The sequence below is a fragment of the Argiope bruennichi genome, chromosome 11 (assembly GCF_947563725.1).
Source record: "Argiope bruennichi chromosome 11, qqArgBrue1.1, whole genome shotgun sequence".
NCBI classification, from domain to species: domain Eukaryota; kingdom Metazoa; phylum Arthropoda; class Arachnida; order Araneae; family Araneidae; genus Argiope; species Argiope bruennichi.
In genome coordinates, this window is record NC_079161.1 from 10868745 (window position 1) to 10881816 (window position 13072).

The 13072-nt window shown below is 32.2% G+C and overlaps 1 protein-coding gene across 1 annotated transcript in view; it reads right to left on the reverse strand.

The window, feature by feature from the left end:
- Positions 1 to 12452, reverse strand: part of LOC129957321 (15-hydroxyprostaglandin dehydrogenase [NAD(+)]-like) — a 214553-nt gene extending 202101 nt beyond the window's left edge. The window contains exon 1 of the mRNA XM_056069592.1: positions 12390 to 12452. The gene's annotated coding sequence lies outside the window, so the exon portion shown is untranslated. The remainder of the gene's footprint in view (positions 1 to 12389) is intronic.
- Between the last annotated feature and the right edge of the window lie 620 nt (positions 12453 to 13072).

Consider the following 13072-nt stretch of genomic DNA (forward strand, 5'->3'; position numbering starts at 1 on the left):
AATAAATAATATGTAGAAAAGTGAAAATAAAAAGGATTCCGATGGCGCGGATCGAACCTGCGTCAATTAGTTTGCCGGCCGACACTCGGACCACAAGGCAGCATACGACCTGTTGGAGACCGAATTTAAAGCCACATGTTTATTTATTTATTCTTATTCTATAATGGTGCAAATCCATGCATGAAAGCCATGTGTATAAGAGAAGGGATAAGTCTGCGCATGCCCAGAATCTCTAACCAAACTGAGACTTTTATTTGCACAATTTCTTTATTTTGGAAGATTTTATAAATAATATATTGAAATCTTTGTAAATTCTGGTCAAAATTTTACTACGTGGAAAGAAAAATAATAATTTTCTCTATACTGAAAATTAAAAAAATAAATAAATAATATGAAGAAAAGTGAAAATAAAAAGGATTCCGATGGCGCGGATCGAACCTGCGTCAATTATTTTGCCGGCCGACACTCGGACCACAATGCAGCATACGACCTGTTGGAGACCGAATTTAAAGCCACATGTTTATTTATTTATTCTTATTCTATAATGGTGCAAATCCATGCATGAAAGCCATGTGTATAAGAGAAGGGATGAGTCTGCGCATGCCCAGAATCTCTAACCAAATTGCGACTTTTATTTGCAGAATTTCTTTATTTTGGAAGATTTTTTAAATAATATATTGAAATCTTTGTAAATTCTGGTCAAAATTTTGCTACGTGGAAAGAAAAATAATAATTTTCTCTATACTGAAAAATAAAAAAATAAATAAATAATATGTAGAAAAGTGAAAATAAAAAGGATTCCGATTTCGCGGATCGAACCTGCGTCAATTATTTTGCAGGCCGACACTCGGACCACAAGGCAGCATACGACCTGATGGAGACCGAATTTAAAGCCAAATGTTTATTTATTTATTCTTATTCTATAATGGTGCAAATCCATGCACGAAAGCCATGTGTATAAGAGAAGGGATAAGTCTGCGCATGCCCAGAATCTCTAACCAAACTGAGACTTTTATTTGCACACTTTCTTTATTTTGGAAGTTTTTTTAAATAATATATTGAAATCTTTGTAATTTCTGGTCAAACTTTTACTAATAGAAAAGAAAAATAATAATTTTCTATATACTGAAAATTAAAAAAATAAATAAATAATATGTAGAAAAGTGAAAAAAAAAGGATTCCGATGGCGCGGATCAAACCCGCGTCGATTAGTTTGCAGGCCGACACTCGGACCACAAGGCAGCATACGACCTGTTGGAGACCGAATTTAAAGCCAAATGTTTATTTATTTATTCTTATTCTATAATGGTGCAAATCCATGCACGAAAGCCATGTGTATAAGAGAAGGGATAAGTCTGCGCATGCCCAGAATCTCTAACCAAACTGAGACTTTTATTTGCACACTTTCTTTATTTTGGAAGTTTTTTTAAATAATATATTGAAATCTTTGTAATTTCTGGTCAAACTTTTACTAATAGAAAAGAAAAATAATAATTTTCTATATACTGAAAATTAAAAAAAATAAATAAATAATATGTAGAAAAGTGAAAATAAAAAGGATTCCGATGGCGCGGATCGAACCCGCGTCGATTAGTTTGCAGGCCGACACTCGGACCACAAGGCAGCATACGACCTGTTGGAGACCGAATTTAAAGCCAAATGTTTATTTATTTATTCTTATTCTATAATGGTGCAAATCCATGCACGAAAGCCATGTGTATAAGAGAAGGGATAAGTCTGCGCATGCCCAGAATCTCTAACCAAACTGAGACTTATATTTGCACAATTTCTTTATTTTGGAAGATTTTATAAATAATATATTGAAATCTTTGTAAATTCTGGTCAAAATTTTACTACGTGGAAAGAAAAATAATAATTTTCTCTATACTGAAAATTAAAAAAATAAATAAATAATATGTAGAAAAGTGAAAATAAAAAGGATTCCGATGGCGCGGATCGAAACTGCGTCAATTAGTTTGCAGGCCGACACTCGGACCACAAGGCAGCATACGACCTGTTGGAGACCGAATTTAAAGCCAAATGTTTATTTATTTATTCTTATTCTATAATGGTGCAAATCCATGCACGAAAGCCATGTGTATAAGAGAAGGGATAAGTCTGCGCATGCCCAGAATCTCTAACCAAACTGAGACTTTTATTTGCACAATTTCTTTATTTTGGAAGATTTTATAAATAATATATTGAAATCTTTGTAAATTCAGGTCAAAATTTTACTACGTGGAAAGAAAAATAATAATTTTATCTATACTGAAAATTAAAAAAATAAATAAATAATATGTAGAAAAGTGAAAATAAAAATGTTTCCGATGGCGCGGATCGAACCAGCGTCGATTAGTTTGCAGGCCGACACGCGGAACACTAGGCAGAATACGACCTCTTGGAGACCGAATTTAAAGCCAAATGTTTATTTATTTATTCTTATTCTATAATGGTGCAAATCCATGCATGAAAGCCATGTGTATAAGAGAAGGGATGAGTCTGCGCATGCCCAGAATCTCTAACCAAAGTGCGACTTTTATTTGCACAATTTCTTTATTTTGGAAGATTTTTTAAATAATATATTGAAATCTTTGTAAATTCTGGTCAAAATTTTGCTACGTGGAAAGAAAAATAATAATTTTCTCTATACTGAAAAATAAAAAAATAAATAAATAATATGTAGAAAAGTGAAAATAAAAAGGATTCCGATGGCGCGGATCGAACCCGCGTCGATTAGTTTGCAGGCCGACACTCGGACCACAAGGCAGCATACGACCTGTTGGAGACCGAATTTAAAGCCAAATGTTTATTTATTTATTCTTATTCTATAATGGTGCAAATCCATGCACGAAAGCCATGTGTATAAGAGAAGGGATAAGTCTGCGCATGCCCAGAATCTCTAACCAAACTGAGACTTTTATTTGCACAATTTCTTTATTTTGGAAGATTTTATAAATAATATATTGAAATCTTTGTAAATTCTGGTCAAAATTTTACTACGGGGAAAGAAAAATAATAATTTTCTCTATACTGAAAATTAAAAAAATAAATAAATAATATGTAGAAAAGTGAAAATAAAAAGGATTCCGATGGCGCGGATCGAAACTGCGTCAATTAGTTTGCAGGCCGACACTAGGACCACAAGGCAGCATACGACCTGTTGGAGACCGAATTTAAAGCCAAATGTTTATTTATTTATTCTTATTCTATAATGGTGCAAATCCATGCACGAAAGCCATGTGTATAAGAGAAGGGATAAGTCTGCGCATGCCCAGAATCTCTAACCAAACTGAGACTTTTATTTGCACAATTTCTTTATTTTGGAAGATTTTATAAATAATATATTGAAATCTTTGTAAATTCTGGTCAAAATTTTACTACGTGGAAAGAAAAATAATAATTTTCTCTATACTGAAAATTAAAAAAATAAATAAATAATATGTAGAAAAGTGAAAATAAAAAGGATTCCGATGGCGCGGATCGAACCTGCGTCAATTAGTTTGCCGGCCGACACTCGGACCACAAGGCAGCATACGACCTGTTGGAGACCGAATTTAAAGCCAAATGTTTATTTATTTATTCTTATTCTATAATGGTGCAAATCCATGCACGAAAGCCATGTGTATAAGAGAAGGGATAAGTCTGCGCATGCCCAGAATCTCTAACCAAACTGAGACTTTTATTTGCACAATTTCTTTATTTTGGAAGATTTTATAAATAATATATTGAAATCTTTGTAAATTCTGGTCAAAATTTTACTACGTGGAAAGAAAAATAATAATTTTCTCTATACTGAAAATTAAAAAAATAAATAAATAATATGTAGAAAAGTGAAAATAAAAAGGATTCCGATGGCGCGGATCGAACCTGCGTCAATTAGTTTGCCGGCCGACACGCGGAACACTAGGCAGAATACGACCTCTTGGAGACCGAATTTAAAGCCAAATGTTTATTTATTTATTCTTATTCTATAATGGTGCAAATCCATGCATGAAAGCCATGTGTATAAGAGAAGGGATAAGTCTGCGCATGCCCAGAATCTCTAACCAAACTGAGACTTTTATTTGCACAATTTCTTTATTTTGGAAGATTTTATAAATAATATATTGAAATCTTTGTAAATTCTGGTCAAAATTTTACTACGTGGAAAGAAAAATAATAATTTTCTCTATACTGAAAATTAAAAAAATAAATAAATAATATGTAGAAAAGTGAAAATAAAAAGGATTCCGATGGCGCGGATCGAACCTGCGTCAATTATTTTGCCGGAAGACACTCGGACCACAAGGCAGCATACGACCTGTTGGAGACCGAATTTAAAGCCACATGTTTATTTATTTATTCTTATTCTATAATGGTGCAAATCCATGCATGAAAGCCATGTGTATAAGAGAAGGGATGAGTCTGCGCATGCCCAGAATCTCTAACCAAAGTGCGACTTTTATTTGCACAATTTCTTTATTTTGGAAGATTTTTTAAATAATATATTGAAATCTTTGTAAATTCTGGTCAAAATTTTGCTACGTGGAAAGAAAAATAATAATTTTCTCTATACTGAAAAATAAAAAAATAAATAAATAATATGTAGAAAAGTGAAAATAAAAAGGATTCCGATGGCGCGGATCGAACCCGCGTCGATTAGTTTGCAGGCCGACACTCGGACCACAAGGCAGCATACGACCTGTTGGAGACCGAATTTAAAGCCAAATGTTTATTTATTTATTCTTATTCTATAATGGTGCAAATCCATGCACGAAAGCCATGTGTATAAGAGAAGGGATAAGTCTGCGCATGCCCAGAATCTCTAACCAAACTGAGACTTTTATTTGCACAATTTCTTTATTTTGGAAGATTTTATAAATAATATATTGAAATCTTTGTAAATTCTGGTCAAAATTTTACTACGGGGAAAGAAAAATAATAATTTTCTCTATACTGAAAATTAAAAAAATAAATAAATAATATGTAGAAAAGTGAAAATAAAAAGGATTCCGATGGCGCGGATCGAAACTGCGTCAATTAGTTTGCAGGCCGACACTAGGACCACAAGGCAGCATACGACCTGTTGGAGACCGAATTTAAAGCCAAATGTTTATTTATTTATTCTTATTCTATAATGGTGCAAATCCATGCACGAAAGCCATGTGTATAAGAGAAGGGATAAGTCTGCGCATGCCCAGAATCTCTAACCAAACTGAGACTTTTATTTGCACAATTTCTTTATTTTGGAAGATTTTATAAATAATATATTGAAATCTTTGTAAATTCTGGTCAAAATTTTACTACGTGGAAAGAAAAATAATAATTTTCTCTATACTGAAAATTAAAAAAATAAATAAATAATATGTAGAAAAGTGAAAATAAAAAGGATTCCGATGGCGCGGATCGAACCTGCGTCAATTAGTTTGCCGGCCGACACTCGGACCACAAGGCAGCATACGACCTGTTGGAGACCGAATTTAAAGCCACATGTTTATTTATTTATTCTTATTCTATAATGGTGCAAATCCATGCATGAAAGCCATGTGTATAAGAGAAGGTATGAGTCTGCGCATGCCAAGAATCCCGAACCAAAGTGCGACTTTTATTTGCACAATTTCTTTATTTTGGAAGATTTTTTAAATAATATATTGAAATCTTTGTAAATTCTGGTCAAAATTTTGCTACGTGGAAAGAAAAATAATAATTTTCTCTATACTGAAAATTAAAAAAATAAATAAATAATATGTAGAAAAGTGAAAATAAAAAGGATTCCGATGGCGCGGATCGAACCCGCGTCGATTAGTTTGCAGGCCGACACTCGGACAACAAGGCAGCATACGTCCTGTTGGAGACCGAATTGAAAGCCACATGTTTATTTATTTATTCTTATTCTATAATGGTGCAAATCCATGCATGAAAGCCATGTGTATAAGAGAAGGGATAAGTCTGCGCATGCCCAGAATCTCTAACCAAACTGAGACTTTTATTTGCACAATTTCTTTATTTTGGAAGATTTTATAAATAATATATTGAAATCTTTGTAAATTCTGGTCAAAATTTTACTACGTGGAAAGAAAAATAATAATTTTCTCCCTACTGAAAATTAAAAAAATAAATAAATAATATGTAGAAAAGTGAAAATAAAAAGGATTCCGATTTCGCGGATCGAACCTGCGTCAATTAGTTTGCCGGCCGACACTCGGACCACAAGGCAGCATACGACCTGGCGAAGACCGAAGTTAAAGCCACATGTTTATTTATTTATTCTTATTCTATAATGGTGCAAATCCATGCATGAAAGCCATGTGTATAAGAGAAGGGATGAGTCTGCGCATGCCCAGAATCTCTAACCAAAGTGCGACTTTTATTTGCACAATTTCTTTATTTTGGAAGATTTTTTAAATAATATATTGAAATCTTTGTAAATTCTGGTCAAAATTTTGCTACGTGGAAAGAAAAATAATAATTTTCTCTATACTGAAAAATAAAAAAATAAATAAATAATATGTAGAAAAGTGAAAATAAAAAGGATTCCGATGGCGCGTATCGAAACTGCGTCAATTAGTTTGCAGGCCGACACGCGGAACACTAGGCAGAATACGACCTCTTGGAGACCGAATTTAAAGCCAAATGTTTATTTATTTATTCTTATTCTATAATGGTGCAAATCCATGCATGAAAGCCATGTGTATAAGAGAAGGGATAAGTCTGCGCATGCCCAGAATGTCTGACCAAACTGAGACTTTTATTTGCACAATTTCTTTATTTTGGAAGATTTTATAAATAATATATTGAAATCTTTGTAAATTCTTTTCAAAATTTTCCTTGGTGGAGAGAAAAATAATAATTTTCTCTATACTGAAAATTAAAAAAATAAATAAATAATATGTAGAAAAGTGAAAATAAAAATGATCCCGATGGCGCGGATCGAACCTGCGTCAATTAGTTTGCAGGCCGACACTCGGACCACAAGGCAGCATACGACCTGTTGGAGACCGAATTTAAAGCCAAATGTTTATTTATTTATTCTTATTCTATAATGGTGCAAATCCATGCACGAAAGCCATGTGTATAAGAGAAGGGATAAGTCTGCGCATGCCCAGAATCTCTAACCAAACTGAGACTTTTATTTGCACAATTTCTTTATTTTGGAAGATTTTATAAATAATATATTGAAATCTTTGTAAATTCTGGTCAAAATTTTACTACGTGGAAAGAAAAATAATAATTTTCTCTATACTGAAAATTAAAAAAATAAATAAATAATATGTAGAAAAGTGAAAATAAAAAGGATTCCGATGGCGCTTATCGAACCTGCGTCAATTAGTTTGCCGGCCGACACTCGGACCACAATTCAGCATACGACCTGTTGGAGACCGAATTTAAAGCCACGTGTTTATTTATTTATTCTTATTCTATAATGGTGCAAATCCATGCACGAAAGCCATGTGTATAAGAGAAGGGATGAGTCTGCGCATGCCCAGAATCTCTAACCAAAGTGCGACTTTTATTTGCACAATTTCTTTATTTTGGAAGATTTTTTAAATAATATATTGAAATCTTTGTAAATTCTGGTCAAAATTTTGCTACGTGGAAAGAAAAATAATAATTTTCTCTATACTGAAAAATAAAAAAATAAATAAATAATATGTAGAAAAGTGAAAATAAAAAGGATTCCGATGGCGCGGATCGAACCCGCGTCGATTAGTTTGCAGGCCGACACGCGGAACACTAGGCAGAATACGACCTCTTGGAGACCGAATTTAAAGCCAAATGTTTATTTATTTATTCTTATTCTATAATGGTGCAAATCCATGCATGAAAGCCATGTGTATAAGAGAAGGGATAAGTCTGCGCATGCCCAGAATCTCTAACCAAACTGAGACTTTTATTTGCACAATTTCTTTATTTTGGAAGATTTTATAAATAATATATTGAAATCTTTGTAAATTCTGGTCAAAATTTTACTACGTGGAAAGAAAAATAATAATTTTCTCTATACTGAAAATTAAAAAAATAAATAAATAATATGTAGAAAAGTGAAAATAAAAAGGATTCCGATGGCGCGGATCGAACCCGCGTCGATTAGTTTGCAGGCCGACACTCGGACCACAAGGCAGCATACGACCTGTTGGAGACCGAATTTAAAGCCAAATGTTTATTTATTTATTCTTATTCTATAATGGTGCAAATCCATGCACGAAAGCCATGTGTATAAGAGAAGGGATAAGTCTGCGCATGCCCAGAATCTCTAACCAAACTGAGACTTTTATTTGCACAATTTCTTTATTTTGGAAGATTTTATAAATAATATATTGAAATCTTTGTAAATTCTGGTCAAAATTTTACTACGTGGAAAGAAAAATAATAATTTTCTCTATACTGAAAATTAAAAAAATAAATAAATAATATGTAGAAAAGTGAAAATAAAAAGGATTCCGATGGCGCTTATCGAACCTGCGTCAATTAGTTTGCCGGCCGACACTCGGACCACAATTCAGCATACGACCTGTTGGAGACCGAATTTAAAGCCACATGTTTATTTATTTATTCTTATTCTATAATGGTGCAAATCCATGCACGAAAGCCATGTGTATAAGAGAAGGGATGAGTCTGCGCATGCCCAGAATCTCTAACCAAAGTGCGACTTTTATTTGCACAATTTCTTTATTTTGGAAGATTTTTTAAATAATATATTGAAATCTTTGTAAATTCTGGTCAAAATTTTGCTACGTGGAAAGAAAAATAATAATTTTCTCTATACTGAAAAATAAAAAAATAAATAAATAATATGTAGAAAAGTGAAAATAAAAAGGATTCCGATGGCGCGGATCGAACCCGCGTCGATTAGTTTGCAGGCCGACACGCGGAACACTAGGCAGAATACGACCTCTTGGAGACCGAATTTAAAGCCAAATGTTTATTTATTTATTCTTATTCTATAATGGTGCAAATCCATGCATGAAAGCCATGTGTATAAGAGAAGGGATAAGTCTGCGCATGCCCAGAATCTCTAACCAAACTGAGACTTTTATTTGCACAATTTCTTTATTTTGGAAGATTTTATAAATAATATATTGAAATCTTTGTAAATTCTGGTCAAAATTTTACTACGTGGAAAGAAAAATAATAATTTTCTCTATACTGAAAATTAAAAAAATAAATAAATAATATGTAGAAAAGTGAAAATAAAAAGGATTCCGATGGCGCGGATCGAACCCGCGTCGATTAGTTTGCAGGCCGACACTCGGACCACAAGGCAGCATACGACCTGTTGGAGACCGAATTTAAAGCCAAATGTTTATTTATTTATTCTTATTCTATAATGGTGCAAATCCATGCACGAAAGCCATGTGTATAAGAGAAGGGATAAGTCTGCGCATGCCCAGAATCTCTAACCAAACTGCGACTTTTATTTGCACAATTTCTTTATTTTGGAAGATTTTATAAATAATATATTGAAATCTTTGTAAATTCAGGTCAAAATTTTACTACGTGGAAAGAAAAATAATAATTTTATCTATACTGAAAATTAAAAAAATAAATAAATAATATGTAGAAAAGTGAAAATAAAAATGTTTCCGATGGCGCGGATCGAACCAGCGTCGATTAGTTTGCAGGCCGACACGCGGAACACTAGGCAGAATACGACCTCTTGGAGACCGAATTTAAAGCCAAATGTTTATTTATTTATTCTTATTCTATAATGGTGCAAATCCATGCAAGAAAGCCATGTGTATAAGAGAAGGGATAAGTCTGCGCATGCCCAGAATCTCTAACCAAACTGCGACTTTTATTTGCGCAATTTCTTTATTTTGGAAGATTTTATAAATAATATATTGAAATCTTTGTAAATTCTGGTGAAAATTTTACTACGTGGAAAGAAAAATAATAATTTTCTCTATACTGAAAAATAAAAAAATAAATAAATAATATGTAGAAAAGTGAAAATAAAAAGGATTCCGATTGCGCGGATGGAACCTGCGTTAATTAGTTTGCAGGCCGGCACTCGGACATCAAGGCAGCATACGACCTATTGGAGACCGAATTTAAAGCCAAATGTTTATTTATTTATTCTTATTCTATAACGGTGCAAATCCATGCATGAAAGCCATGTGTATAAGAGAAGGGATAAGTCTGCGCATGCCAAGAATCTCTAACCAAACTGCGACTTTTATTTGCACAATTTCTTTATTTTGGAAGATTTTATAAGTAATATATTGAAATCTTTGTAAATTCTGGTCAAAATTTTACTACGTGGAAAGAAAAATAATAATTTTCTCTATACTGAAAATTAAAAAAATAAATAAATAATATGTAGAAAAGTGAAAATAAAAAGTATTCCGATGGCGCGGATCGAACCTGCGTCAATTGGTTTGCAGGCCGACACTCGGACCACAAGGCAGCATACGACCTGTTTGAGCCCGAATTTAAAGCCAAATGTTTATTTATTTATTCTTATTCTATAATGGTGCAAATCCATGCATGAAAGCCATGTGTATAAGAGAAGGGATAAGTCTGCGCATGCCCAGAATCTCTGACCAAACTGAGACTTTTATTTGCACAATTTCTTAATTTTGGAAGTATTTTTAAATAAAATATTGAAATATTTGTAAATTCTGGTCAAAATTTTAATGCTACATTATTGTTCACGATTCAGGCATTCAAAATGACAGTTTTTAAAACTTTGATGTGAGATATTGTATCTATTTTTTTTATTTTGAGGTTTTATTTTGTAATTCTGTTAATGAAAATGATATGTTCTGTTTGGTCATTGAAGTTGTTTTCCTTTTTATTGAAATTATTGTTCAAGCTTTTAAATGTATAATCATTACTTTTCATATTTAACATTATTTACTTTTTAATTAATTATTTACTATTTAATAGTATTTATTAAAATTGTTAAATTTTAAAAATGAATCTTTGTCCCCCCCCTTTTTTTTTCTTTTAAAATAGTCCTTTTTGTTTCGCTGTAATCATTTTTGGATTTAACTTTTCTTAATCGAAATTTTTCGATAAGTCAAATTTTATTTCTGGTCCCTGAATCTACAAATAATCGAAACGATAAATCGAATTTCCCTTGTGATAGTAACGTTTTAAATGTGGGCATGCTTCAAAATATTATTGGAAAGACAAACTCTAATAATTCTAGTTGTAATTGTGCGTAACAGATTATCCACTTATAACGAGTACATAAAATATAAGTTCTTTGTTCCAATATTCTATTAAAGTTTCCGTTGTATTTAAAATTCATAAGGAACTCTGTCTTTTTACTTCCTCATCTACAAAGTATAGAGAAACATTATCTGTAATCATCATTGACTGTAATCGTCAAAATATTCGAACTCCAGATTTTTAATGAAATTCCACATTTCAGAACTCCCTGAGCTCCAAAACATATTTTTGGTATATGTATGTATCTGTGACGAAGATAATTCAAAATCTCTTTGAGCTGGAGAAATGAGATTTGGTATATATTCTTAATGCCAAATTTACAGATTTCTATCAAATGTTGAGTAAATTCCTTTCTGAGGAAGTCTATCGAATATAAGTTAATCCGATTACTACAAAACGAAAGAGATCTCGATCGATAAAATTAGGCATACATATTTAACATCTATAGTGAATAGACCTATCACATTTGGAGCCAAATCCGGGGTTGAACGTCTGTCTGTCTATACCTCCATAAGTATGTAAAGATGATAACTCGAAAACGCAGTGTCTTAAATATGTGAAATTTGGTATGCAATTTTGTGATTACAATTGTAATTCTTTGTCAATTTTAGTTTCATTCGTTTGGGTAAAAAACGCGTCTAATACACAAATTCGATTTTCGTTTACTATTAAACACTTACCAGGTATTTATCGCCAAAGAACTCGTTAAGGATCACGCAATAAATTTAGCAAAAATCCTAAATCACGTCTAAAGTTATTATTTCGTAACTATTGTATGCCAATTCCATCTAATACACTCTCTAATTCGTAATTATTGTGTACCCGAAGTCCACAATTTTTTACGGTAGGGGGGGGGGTAATTATTACACTTATTATAGAGTATGGTAGAAAATTTCGGGAGCACCATTCGCGTTAGTTATGACTTTCACAACACATTTTATAAAAATTATTAAAATTAAAAAGCACAAAACAATATTATCTAATTTTAAAATCTTTCACTGATGTTGCATAGATCGATTTAAACAATACTAAGGATTGCAGGAAAAAAAAAACAATTGAAATTAATTTGAATTAGTCTTTCAAAGTTAAATAACTAAAAAATTCAATTATTTAATTGAAAATTTCGTCACTTCATATCAAAAAACACAATTATTAAATAATTTTATTAATGAATAATAACGTTATTTAAAATTATTTGCAAAAAGGAAAAATCGTAGAATTTAATTACAAACCTGGCAACAAACTTCTGCGTTTGGAAGCGAATCGTTTGCAAAAATGAACTGTCATCTAGCTAGGGAAATGCTGTACTAAAATGTAGGAAAATATTTTGAGTCTTGGTTGGATAAAAAATAAATAAATAAAATGGGAAACTAATAAATTTGAAAACTGTTTTCTTGAAAAAGGAAAGAGACATGACTTTCGCAAATGAATTCAACAGCGAATACATTAGTAAATTTTTTCCTTTGCGACGTATGTGATATCTGCTTTTCATTTGAATAATACAAGCAAGCGTATTTCGTGTCAGAATTCTGATTTTCTTTTTGTCTTTTTTATAAATTTTTACGCATTTGCTGAATCGCAATTGAATGAATGGTGTAGCCATACATCTTGCGGTTCTACCACTGTATGGATATTCATCATGGAACAACTACGCATGGCAAATGAAATAATTTTTACGACATTGTGTGTGTGTTTTACCGTCTTTTTGTTCAACAGAAGTTTAATTCTATTCGCTTTTTTTTTCCAGAAAGACACCTACATATATAGAGGAACTTGAAAAAGCGAAAATAGTAAATATAAACACATAAAAAAAATAAATTTTTTTAAAAAAAGCGCGACTCAAACCGAGGACCCGCAATATAAGCATCATTCATATCCTGATCACTACAAGGCACTGCACACTTTTCGAAGCGGA